Here is a 16,731-nt window from a genome sequence, read left to right as displayed (position 1 = left end):
AAAACGAATAGTGTCGGAGCAAGTAATACCAACGCTGTTTGTTATAAATGTGGAAAACTGGGCCACATTATTAGAAATTGCCCGAATCAGGGGAATACTAATGGGCAGGGCCGTGGAAGAGTTTTCAATATTAATGCGGCAGAAGCACAGGAAGATCCGGAGCTTGTTACGGGTACGTTTCTTATTGACGATAAATCTGCTTATGTTTTATTTGATTTGGGTGTGGATAGAAGCTATATGAGTAGAGAATTTTGTGCTAAATTAAGTTGCCCATTGACGCCTTTGGATAGTAAATTTTTACTCGAATTAGCAAATGGTAAATTAATTTTAGCAGATAATATATGTCGGAATCGAGAAATTAAACTGATTAGCGAAACATTTAAGATTGACTTGATACTAGTAGAGTTAGGGAGTTTTGATCTGATAATCGGTATGGACTGGTTGAAAGAAGTGAAAGCAGAGATCGTTTGTTACAAAAATGCAATTCGCATTATACGAGAAAAAGGAAAACCCTTAATTGTGTACGGAGAAAAGAGCAACGCAAAGTTAAATCTTATTAGTAACCTGAAGGCACAAAAACTAATAAGAAAAGGTTGCTATGCTGTACTAGCACACGTCAAGAAACTCAATTCCAAAGAAAAGAACATCAATGATATTCCCGTCGCAAAAGAATTTCCCGATGTATTTTCGAAAGAATTACCGGGACTACCTCCACACCGATCCGTTGAATTTCAAATAGACCATGTACCGGGAGCTGCACCAATAGCTCGTGCTCTATACAGACTCGCACCTAGCGAAATGAAGGAACTTCATAGCCAATTACAAGAATTTTTAGAGCGTGGTTTCATTCGACCAAGCACATCACCGTGGGGAGCTCCTATTTTGTTTGTCAAGAAGAAAGATGGTACATTCAGGTTGTGTATCGACTACCGAGAGTTGAACAAACTTACCATCAAGAACCGCTACCCACTACCTAGAATTGACGACTTATTTGATCAACTACAAGGCTCGTCTGTTTATTCGAAGATCGATTTACGTTCTGGATATCATCAAATGCGGGTGAAGGAGGATGATATTCCAAAGACTGCTTTTAGGACGCATTACGGTCATTACGAGTTTATGGTTATGCCATTTGGATTGACTAACGCACCAGCTGTGTTTATGGACCTCATGAACCGAGTGTGTGGGCCATATCTTGACAAGTTTGTCATTGTTTTCATCGATGACATACTTATTTACTCGAAGAATGATCAAGAGCACGAAGAACACTTGAGAAAAGTGCTAGAGTTGTTAAGGAAAGAAAAACTGTACGCTAAGTTTTCAAAGTGTGCATTTTAGTTGGAAGAAGTTCAATTCCTCGTTCACATAGTGAACAAAGAAGGTATTCAGGTGGATCCAGCAAAGATTGAAACCGTTGAAAAGTGGGAAACCCCGAAAACTCCGAAACACATACGCCAGTTTTTAGGACTAGCTGGTTACTACAGAAGGTTCATCCAAGACTTTTCCAGAATAGCAAAACCCTTGACTGCATTAACGCATAAAGGGAAGAAATTTGAATGGAAGGATGAACAAGAGAAAGCGTTTCAGTTATTGAAGAAAAAGTTAACTACGGCACCTATATTGTCATTACCTGAAGGGAATGATGATTTTGTGATATATTGTGATGCCTCAAAGCAAGGTCTCGGTTGTGTATTAATGCAACGAACGAAAATAATTGCTTATGCGTCTAGACAATTGAAGATTCACGAACAAAATTATACGACGCATGATTTGGAATTAGGCGCGGTTGTTTTTGCATTAAAGACTTGGAGTCACTACTTATATGGGGTCAAAAGTATTATATATACCGACCACAAAAGTCTTCAACACATATTTAATCAGAAATAACTGAATATGAGGCAGCGTAGGTGGATTGAATTGTTGAATGATTACGAATTTGAGATTCGTTACCACCCGAGGAAGGCAAATGTGGTAGCCGACGCCTTGAGCAGGAAGGACAGAGAACCCATTCGAGTAAAATCTATGAATATAATGATTCACAATAGCATTACTACTCAAATAAAGGAGGCGCAACAAGGAGTTTTAAAAGAGGGAAATTTAAAGGATGAAATACCCAAAGGATCGGAGAAGCATCTTAATATTCGGGAAGATGGAACCCGGTATAGGGCTGAAAGGATTTGGGTACCAAAATTTGGAGATATGAGAGAAATGGTACTTAGAGAAGCTCATAAAACCATATACTCAATACATCCTGGAACGGGGAAGATGTACAAGGATCTCAAGAAACATTTTTGGTGGCCGGGTATGAAAGCCGATGTTGCTAAATATGTAGGAGAATGTTTGACGTGTTCTAAGGTCAAAGCTGAGCATCAGAAACCATCAGGTCTACTTTAACAACCCGAAATCCCGAAATGGAAATGGGAAAATATTACCATGGATTTCATCACTAAATTGCCAAGGACTGCAAGTGGTTTTGATACTATTTGGGTAATAGTTGATCGTCTCACCAAATCAGCACACTTTCTGCCAATAAGAGAAGATGACAAGATGGAGAAGTTAGCACGACTGTATTTGAAGGAAGTCGTCTCCAGACATGGAATACCAATCTCTATTATCTCTGATAGGGATGGCAGATTTATTTCAAGATTCTGGCATACATTACAGCAAGCATTAGGAACTCGTCTAGATATGAGTACTGCCTATCATCCACAAACTGATGGGCAGAGCGAAAAGACGATACAAATGCTTGAAGACATGCTACGAGCATGTGTTATTGATTTCGGAAACAGTTGAGATCGACATCTACCATTAGCAGAATTTTCCTACAACAACAGCTACCATTCAAGCATTGAGATGGCGCCGTTTGAAGCACTTTATGGTAGAAAGTGCAGGTCTTCGATTTGTTGGAGTGAAGTGGGGGATAGACAGATTACGGGTCCGGAGATAATACAAGAAACTACCGAGAAGATCATCCAAATTCAACAACGGTTGAAAACCGCCCAAAGTCGACAAAAGAGCTATGCTGACATTAAAAGAAAAGATATAGAATTTGAAATTGGAGAGATGGTCATGCTTAAAGTTGCACCTTGGAAAGGCGTTGTTCGATTTGGTAAACGAGGGAAATTAAATTCAAGGTATATTGGACCATTCAATATTATTGATCGTGTTTGACCAGTAGCTTACCGACTTAAGTTACCTCAATAACTCGCGGCTGTACATAACACTTTCCACGTCTCGAATTTGAAGAAATGTTTTGCTAAAGAAGATCTCACTATTCCGTTAGATGAAATCCAAATCAACGAAAAACTTCAATTCATCGAAGAACCCGTCGAAATAATGGATCGTGAGGTTAAAATACTTAAGAAAAACAAGATACCAATTGTTAAGGTTTAATGGAATGCTCATAGAGGACCCGAGTTCACCTGGGAACGAGAAGATCAGATGAAGAAGAAATACCCGCATTTATTTCCAGAAGATACGTCAACACCTCCAACTGCTTAAAATTTCGGGACGAAATTTATTTAACGGGTATGTACTGTAGTGACCCGAACTTTTCCATGTTTATATATATATATTAAATGAAATTGTTATTTATATGATTAAGTATTTCCAACATGTTAAGCAATCAAACTTGTTAAGACTTGATTAATTGAAATAGGTTTCATATAGACAATTGACCACCCAAGTTGACCGGTGATTCACGAACATTAAAAACTTGTAAAAACTATATGATGACATATATATGGATATATATATATATATATATATATATATATATATATATATATATATATATATATATATATATATATAGTTAACATGATATTATGATAAGTAAACATATCATTAAGTATATTAACAATGAACTACATATGTAAAAACAAGACTACTAACTTAATGATTTTGAAACGAGACATATATGTAACGATTATCGTTGTAACGACATTTAAATGTATATATATCATATTAAGATATATTAATATATCATAATATTATGATAATATAATAATTTAACATCTCATTAGATATAATAAACATTGAGTTAACAACATTTAACAAGATCGTTAACTTAAAGGTTTCAAATCAACATTTACATGTAACGACTAATTTATGACTTAACGACTCAGTTAAAATGTATATACATGTAGTGTTTTAATATGTATTCATACACTTTTGAAAGACTTCAATACACTTATCAAAATACTTCTACTTAACAAAAATGCTTACAATTACATCCTCGTTCAGTTTCATCAACAATTCTACTCGTATGCACCCGTATTCGTACTCGTACAATACACAGCTTTTAGATGTATGTACTATTAGTATATACACTCCAATGATCAGCTCTTAGCAGCCCATGTGAGTCACCTAACACATGTGGGAACCATCATTTGGCAACTAGCATGAAATATCTCATAAAATTACAAAAATATGAGTAATCATTCATGACTTATTTATATGAAAATAAAATTACATATCCTTTATATCTAATCCATACACCAACGACCAAAAACTCCTACAAACACTTTCATTCTTCAATTTTATTCATCTAATTGATCTCTCTCAAGTTCTATCTTCAAGTTCTAAGTGTTCTTCATAAATTCTACAAGTTCTAGTTTCATAAAATCAAGAATACTTCCAAGTTTGCTAGCTTACTTCCAATCTTGTAGAGTGATCATCCAACCTCAAGAAATCTTTCTTATTTACAGTAAGATATCTTTCTAATACAAGGTAATACTCATATTCAAACTTTTATTCAATTTCTATAACTATAACAATCTTATTTCGAGTGAAAATCTTACTTGAACTTGTTTTCGTGTCATGATTCTACTTCAAGAACTTTTAAGCCATCCAAGATCCTTTGAAGCTAGATCCATTTGTCTCTTTTCCAGTAGGTTTATCCATAAAATTTGAGGTAGTAATGATGTTCATAACATCATTTGATTCATACATATAAAGCTATCTTATTCGAAGGTTTAAACTTGAAATCACTAGAACATAGTTTAGTTAATTCTAAACTTGTTCGCAAACAAAAGTTAATCCTTCTAACTTGACTTTTAAAATCAACTAAACACATGTTCTATATCTATATTATATGCTAACTTAATGATTTAAAACCTAGAAACACGAAAAATACCGTAAAACCGGACATACGCCGTCGTAGTAACACCGTGGGCTATTTTGGGTTTGATAATTAAAAACTATGATAAACTTTGATTTAAAAGTTGTTCTTCTGGGAAAATGATTTTTCTTATGAACATGAAACTATATCCAAAAATCATGGTTAAACTCAAAGTGGAAGTATGCTTTTCAAAATGGTCATCAAGACGTTGTTCTTTCGACTGAAATGACTACCTCTTACAAAAATGACTTGTAACTTATATTTATGACTATAAACCTATACTTTTTCTATTTAGTTTCATAAAATAGAGTTCTATATGAAACCATAGCAATTTGATTCACTCAAAACGGATTTAAAATGAAGAAGTTATGGGTAAAACAAGATTGGATATTTTTTTATTTTTGTAGCTACGGGAAATATTAACAATTCTATAAAAATCATATCCTAGCTAACTTATATTGTATTATACATGTATTCTAATATATTATGTAATCTTGAGATACCATAGACACGTATGCAAATGTTTTGACATATCATATCGACCCATGAATATATATTATTTGGAACAACCATAGACACTCTATATGCAGTAATGTTGGAGTTAGCTATACAGGGTTGAGGTTGATTCCAAAAATATATATACTTTGAGTTATGATCTAGCCTGAGACGTGTATACACTGGGTCGTGGATTGATTCAAGATAATATATATCGATTTATTTCTGTACATCTAACTGTGGACAACTAGTTGTAGGTTACTAACGAGGACAGCTGACTTAATAAACTTAAAACATCAAAATGTATTAAAAGTGTTGTAAATATATTTTGAACATACTTTGATATATATGTACATATTTGTTATAGGTTCGTGAATCGACCAGTGGCCAACTCTTACTTCCCGACGATGTAAAAATCTGTGAAAGTGAGTTATAGTCCCACTTTTAAAATCTAATATTTTGGGATGAGAATACATGCAGTTTTATAAATGTTTTACGAGATAGACACAAGTAATTGAAACTACATTATATGGGTGAATGATCGAAGCCGAATATGCCCCTTTTGCTTGGTAGCCTAAGAATTAGTAAACCGATCTACTAATTGACGCGAATCCTAAAGATAGATCTATTGGGCCTAACGAACCCCATCCAAAGTACCGGATGCTTTAGTACTTCGAATTAGTTTTTATCATGTATGAAGGATTTCCCGGAATGATAGGGGATATTCTTATATGCATCTTGTTAATGTCGGTTACCAGGTGTTCACCATATGAATGAATTTTATCTCTATGTATGGGATGTATATTGAAATATGAAATCTTGTGGTCTATTATTATGATTTGATAATATATAGGTTAAACCTATAACTCACCAACATTTTTGTTGACGTTTTAAGCATGTTTATTCTCAGGTGATTATTAAGAGCTTCCGCTGTTGCATACTAAAATAAGGACAAGATTTGGATTCCATGCTTGTATGATATTATGTAAAAACTGCATTCAAGAAAGTTATTTTTAATGTAATATATTTTTATTGTAAACCATTATGTAATGATCGTGTGTAAACGGTATATTTTAGATTATCATTATTTGATAATCTACGTAATGCTTTTTAAAACTTTATCGATAAAATAAAGGTTATGGTTGTTTTAAAAATGAATGCAGTCTTTGAAAAACGTCTCATATAGAGGTCAAAACCTCGCGACGAAATCAATTAATATGGAACGTTTATAATCAATATGAACGGGACATTTTATAATGATACATATATTAATAATGATAATAATAATAATAATAATAATAATAATAATAATAATAATAATAATAATAATAATAATAATAATTAGATAATAATAATAATAACGGCGATAATAACGACGATAGTAATAATAATCATTTTAACAATAATACTAAAATTCAGTTGACTATAACTTCTAATCCGTTCATCGAAACCATTCGATATCTAAATGAAAAGTTCTTAATTTTTCACTAGCTTCCCAACGACATGCATATCATATACCTTATCTTAGTAGCATATGTATCAAATTTCAGGATTCAACATAACCTATCTAGCGACAATATCAAACGTACAAGCATGCATAATCCTATATACTCGAGCACTAGTCAGGGATACACTAATAATATATAAAAGTTAAGTTATGAGTGCTCACGTATCAATATTGTGATTCAATATTGTAGGAAAGGTACATAGACGCAACGGAGATGATAAATACTAGTTTGACCTCACGAGCATACTCCCGAACCATACCCATAACCTCCATAGCTATAACCCATAATTCCCTTAACTCTATCCCGCTCGAAAAACAATTTCGAAATCACTCGGACAGCACTCCGTCGTAATATTTTATGTATACTAATAATATCTTGAAATAATATATAAATCGATTGAGAGAGTTTAGAGAAAAATATTTCCAAGTTTCTATGAAATAATGAAACCTATTGAATTCTATTTATAATAGATTTTTGAATTATTAAAGTGAATTATTAAAGTATGAATTATTAAAGTAAATTATTAAAGTATGAATTATTAAAGTGAATTATTAAAGTATGAATTATTAAAGTGAATTATTAAAGTTAAATTATAGTAAAAGTATAAAACTATGTACGTATAATACGCGTATGAATATATATAATATTAATTTAAATCGTTATATATATTTAATAAAATAAAATATAAATATCGTTATCTTTTTCATACTGGTTAAGTAATGAGTTGTCAAAAGTGGTTCTAGATATTTATAAAAGTTATATACGTTTTAATAATAAAGTTCTTTTTAAACTGAAAACATTTTTGTACGTTTGAAACTAATCAAATAAATATGATAATGTTGTTTTCCAAAACTAAATATATTTAAGAGTCATTTTGTTAAAAGGTTAAAATAATGGAAATCATTATATCATAAAACATTTTTAGAAAAGTAGAATCATATATATTCATAATAGGTTTCAAGTTTTTAAATTACAGTCTGTTTGTGAAGCATAGGATAAAGTCCAAAGGTTAAATAAACGTATGAAATCATCTTAATGAAAAAAAATGTCGAGTTAACTTGTCGATATCCAACATCTAAGTTATTTACACTCCACGTTCTTACTTTCATATTAAATAAAATGAAAGTTAACATAGTTATCTTATCAAGGTCACAAGGAAAATATTATAAAACATGAATTGGAATTAAACATGAATTTCCTCTAACCCTTGTCTAGTTCCCGTTAATTGACACATTTGTTCTTACTTATAAATCACTTTACCATTTTCTAAATGTTGTCAAAAAGAATAGATTTCTTAAATCACAGTGGACCTCATAACATAGACCCTTAATCATATCACAATGTATCTGATAAATCAATCATTTGATATTATCTTCTAATTCCATCGATAAACATATTGAAACAAATACGTTCATGTAAAGTATTATACGTTTAATACTTTGTTAATATTCTCAAGTTATTATATATATATATATATATATATATATATATATATATATATATATATATATATATACATATCTATTTATATATAACAGTTCGTGAATCGTCAGAATTTGGTCGAGGTTATAATGAATGTATGTACACGGTTTAAAATTCTTGAGATTTAACTTAACAAATTTTGCTTATCGTGTCGGAATAATATAAAGATAAAGTTTAAATTTGGTTGAAAATTTCCGGGTTGTCACAGTACCTACCCGTTAAAGAAATTTCATCCCCGAAATTTGATCGAGGTCATCATGGATAACAATAAGAATGTTTTCATGACAAATATAAGTTGATAAATAAAATTTTTATCATCATTGGGTAATATGGATAAAACAATCCGTTTATGTGAAGAGTTTGAGTGAAGTTTTCACAAAAGAGTGAAATGAGTAAAAGTAAGTTTCGTCATATCTTTTGACATAGATGGGTTGATTTCCGGAGTTCAAGAGATTTGGAGAAAATCTTCGTAATAAGATTTGATTCTTCGGTAATTCAGGAATTTAGGATCCGCTTTAAATGTGATCATCTATTTTGATTGCTTTGTCGGATATTTTTCTATAAATCCACCCCCTTCGTTTCCTTACAACTCACACTTTTATTCTTTCTCCCTCAACTCATACTTTAAAGCATTCGTCAATATGCTTCATCCAGTTCTGCTTCTTGATATATTCCTAACTTTCATATGTGTGATAATGCTAATAACGAACATATATTTCATAGCATTATCCCTCAAGAAAGACAAGCTTTTAGTTGCAATTGTTCTATTTACAAGTGAGATTCGTTTAAATAATAAAAGGTGAAGACAAAAGACAGATTCAACGAATTGAAGACGCAAACGACCAAAAAGCTCAAAAGTACAAAGTACAATCAAAGAGGTTCCAATTATTGATAAGAAACGTCTCAGAATTACAAGAGTACAAGATTCAAAACGCAAAGTACAAGATATTAAATTGTACGCAAGGACGTTCGAAAATCCGGAACCGGGACCAGAGTCAACTCTCAACGCTCGACGCAACGGACTAAAAATTACAAGTCAACGGAGTACAAGAATATAATATAATATATATATATAATTAAATTTAATTAAATATATTATATTATATAATAAATAAATAAGCAGCCCACGTTTTTAAAGACTTTTGAGCCTCCCCAGCTGGCCATGCGATCGCATGGCCTTGTAGGGCAAAGCCCATGCGATTGCATGAGGCCCTTTTCCAGCCCACATGCCTATAAAAGTTGTAGTTTGGTGCATCAAAAATATATATATATCCATCCATCCAACTCTCAACGTATATATATATATATATATATATATATATATATATATATATATATATATATATATATATATATATTATAATTTTAATTTTAATTTTAATTTTAATTCTAATAATAAGGGTATGTTAGCGAATGTTGTAACGGTGTAAGTCGAAATTCTGTCCGTGTAACGCTACGCTATTTTTAATCATTGTAATTTATGTTCAACCTTTTTAATTTAATGTCTCGTAGCTAAGTTATTATTATGCTTATTTAAGCCGAAGTAATCATGATGTTGGGCTAAAAATACTAAAATTGGGTAATTGGGCTTTGTACCATAATTGGGGTTTGGACAAAAGAACGACACTTGTGGAAATTAGACTATGGCTATTAGTGGCCTTTATATTTGTTTAACTAAATGATAGTTTGTTAATTTTAATATAAAGATTTACAATTGGACATACCTATAAATAACCATATACACTGACACGATGGGCGGGATATTTATATGTACGAATAATCGTTCATTTAACCGGACACGGGAATGGATTAATAGTCTATGGAATTAGTAAAACAGGGGTGAAATTATGTACAAGGATGTAACGACCCGGATTTTTCCGATCATTTTATACTTATGAGATTAATATTTACATAAATTAAACCTTACCAACATGATAAGCAATCCAAATTGTTGAGACTTGTGTTTTTAAAAAGAGTTTTACACAACGTTTGACCGTCCAATATGACCGATGATATCACGAACTATATAACATACGATAATTATACGTTTGTGTATATATATGTATTTATATATATTTAACATGATCTAAGGATGGTTTAACATCTCATTGTGTACTAATGATAATGAGTTATAAGTATATTTTGAAACTACTAACTTAAGTTTTCAAAACGATAACTATACGTAACATTCTTTGATATATATACTTATAATCTATAATGCTTATACATGTATCGTATATATAATGTATTTAATCACTTTTTAAGGACTTAAATACATAAAAAAAAATATAAGTATATTCACAAAACATAGCTATATTTGAATTCTCGTTCCGTTTCCTCAAGATTTCTATACGTATATCTAGGGTATATGTACCCGTATCATACCCAGCTTCTATATGTATTTACTATTGGTATATACACATCAAATCAACATCCTAATCAACATTATTACTGCCCTAGATATGAGGTAACTAGAATTTGTCAAGTAGCATGAATTATTAGTAAGAAAACAAAATTAGGAATCCTTTTCTTTCTTTATAAACTAAAAACATTTTTATGAATGAACACCATTTCTTCACTCCATTTTCTCATACCTACACCCTCATTTCTCTCTCAAAATACTCCTAACTTCATACTTGATCATCTCCAAGCATTTTCCCCATCATTTAGCTTCAATTACAAGCCTTAAACACCATAAGAAAACTCTTTCAAGAACATATCAAAATAACCACCCATTTGAAGAAGTTTACTTCCAACCTTTTGATCTAACTCCACCACTCTTTGATTCCAAGATTATTTCTTATCTTTTGCAGTAACTTTGTCCAAGTAACTTGAGGTAGTAACCTTGTTCATAATCTTATTCAATTCATATTCATATAGCTATCTTATTTTGTGGTATAAAATTTTAACAACAAGAACATAGTTTGAATGATTTCAAACTTGTTCGCAAACTAAATAGATCCTTCTAACTTGACTTTTAAAACACTTCAAGACCTGTAATATATCATAATTATATGCTAACTTAACAAGATATAACTTGGTTTTACAAAGAACATCTTAAAAACTGAATCTACGTCGTCGGAGTGCAACCGGGGGCTGTTTTGGGTTGGATAATTAAAAACCATCTTGGACTTTGAATTGGAAGTTCATGTTCTGGAAAAATGATATTTATTATGAATATGTTAACACATAAATATTTCATGGTTTAACTCAAAGTGTAAGTATTTTTAGAAAAATGATCATTAAATGTTGTTTTTATGATGGAAAATGATCACTTTCATAAGTTTCACCAAAGTTTGACCTATAACCTATGATTTCGAATACAAACTAAGGTATTTTCAGTTCATATTCTTAAAATTTGACTCGATCCAAGGAAGTGGCAAGTTGAACCAACAAAAACGGAGTTGTAATGAAGACACTACGACTAAAACAAGATTGGGTATCCGAAGCTAGTTTAGCTACGAAAATATTTGGAGAAAAAGTAAATTAATCATATGAACTCGTCTAGTTTAGCTAAGTATATATATATATATATATATATATATATATATATATATATATATATATATATATATATATATATGTAACGATTACTTGAAAAGAAAATATGTTGATATATTATATATATGGTTAGGTTCGTGATATCTATCGAAGACCAAGTCGAGTTAAATACCTTCAAGGCAAAAGTGAGTATATAGTCCCACTTTTAAACTCTAAATATTTCGGGATGAGAATACATGCATTTTATGATTTACGTTATGGACACAAGTGATTAAAAATATATATTCTACGTTGAGTTGTACCTCTGGCATACTTCCCTGTAACTTGGTAACTACTATTTACATGAGGTATTGTAAACGCGAATCATGTTGATAGATCTATCGGGCCTGACAACCCCAATCGGACTGGACGACCAGTATATTATATATAAAAATATATTATATATATTATATATAAAAATATATTATATATATTTAAATTATAAAAATATATTATATATATTTATTTCAACACAGCAAAAAAAAAAAAAACACTCGAGTCCAGTACTGTAGCAGCCCAGTCACTGGCCCGAAACCCTAGCCCATGCGATCGCATGGCCGGGTAACTTAGGACTCATGCGACCGCATGAAGGCACCTGACACGCCATAAGCAATCCTAAAAACTATAATCATTACGGTGTATTATTATTTTTTATATTTAAACCCTAATTATGTTTTAATATTTTATTAATTAGTTTAGTTTTAATTCTTTAATTTGTATCATTTAGTTTAATTAGTTTTAATAAATTATAAAATTGATAATTTTATAAAATAAATAATATAAAAATAATATTTTTATAAAAATTGTACTTTTTACAACTTTTAGTATATTTTTATATTTTGTCCCTTTTATTTGTTTTAGAGTAATTTTTGTATTTTTCACTCATATTTAGTTTTAAGATATAGTTTTTGCCGTAGTTATTTTTATTTCTAGATTTTTAGGCTTTGCCGTAAAATTCCTTAAGTGTTTTTTTCTTTAGACTAAGATTTAGATGCTTTAGAATTTTGCGACGCCATTTTTTTTATTTTAGTACCTTTTTAAGTTATTGCCATTTGGGATATAGTTTTACTTGTAAGCTTTAATATTTTTAGATGCAACTTTTAATTTTTAAGTTTTTAGTTCCTTTTTAAGTTTCGATGTGCTACTTTCTTATTTTTATTTTTTGACGCCTTTTACCTAGGTATCAATTATCACTCCAATTAGTAATCTCAATTTACAATTTTAATTTTAAGTTAGTGATAATAATAAGGTTGGGTTAGTCGAGTGTTTTAAAGTTTTATAAGTCACTCTTTTTCTTTCTTATTTCTCCAATTTTAATACCGACGCGCTCTTTTTCTTTCTTATTCCTCGCCATTCTAGTTTTTAGGACTTAAAATTTTCTCTATTTCTTATCTAATATTTCTTTAAATTTCAAACAAAAAATTATTTTAAGCGGTTAAATTGATAGACATCAAAATTTTCTGGTTCGTAGTAATAGTTGGATTTGTACGTGGACCGGGTTATTGGAGCCAAACAGTACTCAATTATATTGAGACCAGACGAATCCTGCCCCTATGCTGCATCTTTTGGCTATTCGAAACGTGGGTAAAATCAGAAAAGTTTATTAATTGGATAACTTATATAATTTTTCTTTCTTTTTAAAAAAAAAACTAATAAGATATTCAGCGAATGCACCGAGCAAAACGTTCACCACCTTTTGTACGTTCACCACCTGTAACTCGATCAAGACATCTAGCAAACATTGTCGCCGTTGATTTTTCTTTAGAATCGTCATCCAGTCGACCAAGTACTCCAATTCAAATTTTCGATAATCCATTTTTTGAACCCGACCTCACAATTGAGAATCCGGAGAATATTCAGGGACAATTCATAGATCCTATACCATTAATCTTTCCTCCGGAACCACCAATCATTCAAATAGAGATTGTTGAGGAACGAACCATTAAATCAGAATCCTCTAGTGATTCAGATTCAACAAATTCAATCATGGAAAATCTGGAACCTTTAAGTATGGAAGACCGAATGAGAGCTAAACGCACTGGCCAAGGTCACGCAATTACTCATCCAGACATTAATGCTCCAGATTATGAAATCAAAGGACAAATTCTACACATGGTGACTAATCAATGCCAATTTAGTGGTGCGCCGAAGGAAGATCCAAATGAACATCTTCGTACCTTTAATAGGATCTGCACTCTATTTAAAATAAGAGAAGTTGAAGATGAACAGATATATCTCATGTTATTTCCCTGGACTTTAAAGGGAGAAGCCAAAGATTGGTTGGAATCGTTACCTGAAGGGGCGATTGATACATGGGACGTTTTAGTTGAAAAATTTCTTAAACAATTCTTTCCGGCATCTAAAGCTTTAAGACTTCAAGGAGAAATTGTTACATTCACACAGAAACCAAATGAAACTCTATATGAGGCATGGACAAGATTTGGAAAGTTATTGAGAGGATGTCCGCAACATGGTTTAGACACTTGTCAAATAGTACAAATATTCTACCAAGGATGCGACATCACTACAAGGAAAGACATAGACATAGCAGCTGGGGGTTCCATTATGAAGAAAACAGAAACTGATGCTTACAAAATTATTGATAACACTGCTTCCCACTCACATGAGTGGCACCAAGAAAAAGATATCGTTAGATCATCTAAAGCAGCTAGAGCCGATTCTAGCCATGACTTAGATTCCATTTCTGCAAAGATAGATGTTGTCGAGAGACGAATGGAAAAGATGACTAAAGACATCCAGTCAATACGAATTAGTTGTGAGCAGTGTGGAGGACCACAGTTGACAAAAGATTGTCTCAGTATTGAACTAACAATGGAACAAAGAGAGAATGTTTTATATCTAAACCAAAGGCCTGGAAATAATTATCAGAATAATTATCAACCGCCAAGACCGATTTACAATCAAAACCAGAATTATAATCAAAATGTTCCATACAACAACCAACAAGGTCCTAGCAACCAACAAGTATCCAATAATATTTACAATCAGCAAAGACCTAATTTTCAAAATAAACCACCACAAACCGATGATAAAAAGCCAAATTTAGAAGATATGATGACGAAGGTAGTTGAATCTCAAACACAGTTTTTCACATCTCAGAAACAAATGAATGAACAAAATGCTCAAGCATTTAGAAATCAACAAGCTTCTATTCAAAATCTGGAACAAGAAGTGAGCAACCTAGCAAGGTTAATAGGTGAAAGAAAATCGGGAAGTCTACCTAGTGATACAAATGCTAACCCCCGGAATGAAACAGCTAAAGCTATTACCACAAGAAGTGGTATTACACTTAAACCACCTGAAATACCTGTAATTTCTGATGAAGCTATTCCTACTCCACAAGAACCACAACCTGAACAAGATAAGGAAAAAGAACCGGTAGTTGAAAAAGTTAATGAAGATAACACAGTTAAAGCTAAACCTTATGTTAAACCATACCAACCACCACTTCCTTACCCGAGTAAAATGAGAAAAGAGAGACTCGAAGCCGAGCAATCCAAATTCTTGGATATGTTTAAACAGATAAATGTAAATCTTCCTTTTATTGATGTAATTTCAGGAATGCCTAGATATGCTAAATTTCTGAAAGATCTAATCTCGAATAGAAAGAAAATGGAAGAACTCTCGGCTGTTACTATGAATGCTAATTGTTCTGCAGTGCTGTTGAATAAGATACCAGAAAAACTATCTGATCCAGGAAGTTTCACAATTCCATGTTTTCTGGGCAGTCTTAGTTCAATAGAAGCATTGACAGATTTAGGTGCTAGTATAAATTTAATGCCGTATTCACTATACACTAAACTAGACCTTGGAGAATTAAAACCAACACGAATAAGCATACAACTAGCCGATCGATCAATAAAATATCCTAGAGGGATAATGGAGAACATGCTAGTTAAAGTTGGTACTTTAGTATTTCCAGTAGATTTTGTTGTTCTGGATATGGAAGAAGATTCTCAAGTTCCTCTCATATTAGGAAGACCATTCTTAAACACGGCTAAAGCAATGATAGACGTGTTCGGTAAGAAACTGACCCTAAGTATAGAGGACGAGAGTGTTACCTTTTCAGTTGATAGAGCAATGCAACAACCGCAATCTGCAGATGATACATGTTATTATATTCAAACTATAGAATCACATGTAGAATTGTTAGAAGAATTTCCAGAATTACAAGGAACAGGAGAATGTTCTTTAGGAGAAGGAACTTAACCAATTGATGAAACTGAAATGTTAGCTACACTAATGGCTAATGGATATGAACCAACAACAGAAGAAATTCAAATGCTAAAAGAAGAAGACAGATATCGATACAAATCATCGATAGAAGAACCACCGACATTAGAGTTAAAGCCACTTCCAAACCATTTGGAATATGCTTATTTACATGGTGAATCTGAATTACCTGTAATAATATCGTCTTCTCTTACTGAAAATGAGAAATCACAACTCATTTCTGTGTTGAAAGCTCATAAACCAGCTATTGCATGGAAAATTCATGATATTAAAGGAATAAGTCCATCGTATTGCACACATAAAATCCTTATGGAAGAAGGTCATAAAACG

At 31.8% G+C, this 16,731-nt stretch overlaps 1 non-coding gene across 1 annotated transcript; it reads right to left on the bottom strand.

The window, feature by feature from the left end:
• Nucleotides 1-14,517: 14,517 nt before the first annotated feature.
• On the bottom strand, nt 14,518-14,624 carry LOC139846238 (small nucleolar RNA R71). The gene has a single exon (XR_011758966.1). It is a non-coding gene; the product is annotated as a small nucleolar RNA R71 (small nucleolar RNA).
• Nucleotides 14,625-16,731: the final 2,107 nt, after the last annotated feature.

This window comes from Rutidosis leptorrhynchoides, chromosome 4, assembly GCF_046630445.1.
Source record: "Rutidosis leptorrhynchoides isolate AG116_Rl617_1_P2 chromosome 4, CSIRO_AGI_Rlap_v1, whole genome shotgun sequence".
NCBI lineage: Eukaryota > Viridiplantae > Streptophyta > Magnoliopsida > Asterales > Asteraceae > Rutidosis > Rutidosis leptorrhynchoides.
This window is presented reverse-complemented; position numbering and strand designations above follow the sequence as displayed.